Below are 2,383 nucleotides of genomic sequence, written 5' to 3'. Positions count from 1 at the left end.
TTTTTTACTTTATTCTTTTCTTACTGTGTATTTAACTCTCCTTTTGTCCCGGGTCAAATCTAACCCTTTAAAAAACATCTACATCTGAAATATGAGTTTCTTTTTAACCAAATTACCATAAAATCTGGATTAGATTCCTTCCAGCGCTCTTTATAAATACAACTGATCACTTTCACTCATCTGGTCTTAACTATTAGTCAAAATAATTCATAGTTTCTGCTTTTTTTTTAACTCAAATATCAGGTATAATTCTATATAAATGTGGGTTATTGAGCATGAATTCCAAAAAGTAGTAAAACTAGTAAGGTGGTGGTCGTGGAAACTAAAAAAAAAGACACTGAAAAAGAGACGAAAATGTTAATTTTTTGTCTGTTTTTTTTTACCCGGGAGAACAACACAAGGTTAAGTACCTTCCTTCTTATGTTTAATATATTTAAGGTTGTAATAGAGTGGAAAAATGACGCCTTCTTAATATATCGTTAAAGTACGATGCTGATTGTTTTGTATCGTGAAAAAATACAAATAAAGTTGATAAAACACAGCGGGAGACTCACCTTTTCTCTGGTAGAAGCAGAGAAACCGCCATTTTAGGTGTTTCTTCCTCCTGCCCGGGACTACAGTGCCTTCGTACATTGATCCTCACATCACGCCGCGTCATGGCCGATATCTCCACGTCACTTTAGGTTAGCATTGTTCTGTTTGCTTAGCATGAAAGCTAACACCGGCGCCTTTCCCACGCAGTCTTCTGCGGGATTGTAGTCCTTACAGAAGTTTTGTAGTCCAGCCTGGAACTCTAGTGTCTTTCCAAACACTCACGCACAAGAAATCCAGTTATTCATTTCACTTTTTTGTATTTAAAAAGGTCTCACAGTGCATCCCTGATGAAATGTTTGCTGTTGGCACACGGCCATCTTGACTCCCAGAATGCAATGGGTGAGTGTGTCAACCAATCAGAGGCCGTAGCTTTGCTGTTACATATACTAAATGTGGAACAAATGGAAAAGCTTATTGGAGCCGTTGTGTAAGCAGTGTATGCCGGAGGAAGGTTTGGACTCTCCCAAAAAAAACGACTTTTGGTCCCTAAAGGTTAAAGAAGTCTCATTTAAACAGCTGTTTTCTCCTTTTTTCTCGAGTATTGACCTGAAATGTGCCTTCCATACGTTAGCCTGACGAGCCGGACCCCGGGAAGCGATATCAGGACCCCCACCATGGCCTCGCCAAGACCCGCCCTCCAATGGCATTCCCAGACCATCGGCCGGGCGTCCATGTCCCCGGGTACAGGTCCTGTCCCCGGACCAATCCCCCAACCCTGCCAGTGCCCTGGGGACCTACCACTCTCTTAGTTCTTTACCCTAACATGACCTTGACCACTCAAGGTCAAAGGCCTAACCCCCAACCAATCGGGCTGCTTCGTAGGGCGGGACTTGGCGTGACCACGGTGGGATTCATGACTTTGCGTCTGGGAACCCCCCGTTAGCGTGCACTACAACGGCTTTGGGCTTTTATCATAGGCCCAGTTAAATATGTAAGTTACATTTTTTAAATATGAAGTAGGGGGTCCCTAGTCTCTCTCTCAGATAAAGGGTTCTTGGCTTAAAAAAACGTTGAAGACCCCCGCTCTAGAGTTCAGTTCACTTTAGGTGAGAATCGGACCCAAAACACAGGAAGTGAACCAGTGAAAACAGGGCACTTCAGTTAGCTAAATTATTCAATCTTGTAACACACTGTACAGACTTACATTAGCCTGGGATGGGAGCTCCCCATTGGCTGGGCTCAATCCGAGGGGCGGGACAAATGGTTGTCTTTCAAATTCCCTCTGCATGCAATAGGACAGAGCTCCGACCAATCAGAGCAACGCTGGCTGATAGATTTAACTTTAACCCCCGAACACATCTTCCTTCTCTAAGAATGTCTTCAGAGGTTCACTCCGAGTCTCCAGAGACGATTGGACAGACCGCTGTCCTCCAGCAGCGGCGGCCATCTTCTTTGTTTTCATGTAGCTGGGAATTCACGCGGAAAACGTCGCAACTCCGCCGTCCGTATGTTAAGCCCCGCCCACCGCCTCTATACACGATGTGATTGGCCTGACCAGCCCTCCAGGGTTCTGGGCTAGACTGGGACTCACATGCCGACTGGTGTCCAGCGGTTCTGGTAATATATAAATACCAACAAACTGTGGCGAGATATTTGTGGTTGTTGTTAATATTCCTTAACTCTGAACTTCTTACTGGAAAATGTAATGTTTGTTTTTGTCAGATTTAGGCGCGCGGTACATTTCTTCTCACTCTCATGATATTGTTTGTATAATCTATCTATCTATCTATCTATCTATCTATCTATCTATCTATCTATCTATCTATCTATCTCTCTCTCTCTCTCTCTC

This window comes from Etheostoma cragini, chromosome 15 (assembly GCF_013103735.1).
Source record: "Etheostoma cragini isolate CJK2018 chromosome 15, CSU_Ecrag_1.0, whole genome shotgun sequence".
In the NCBI taxonomy this organism is placed as follows: domain Eukaryota; kingdom Metazoa; phylum Chordata; class Actinopteri; order Perciformes; family Percidae; genus Etheostoma; species Etheostoma cragini.
Note: the sequence above shows the minus strand (reverse complement) of the source record.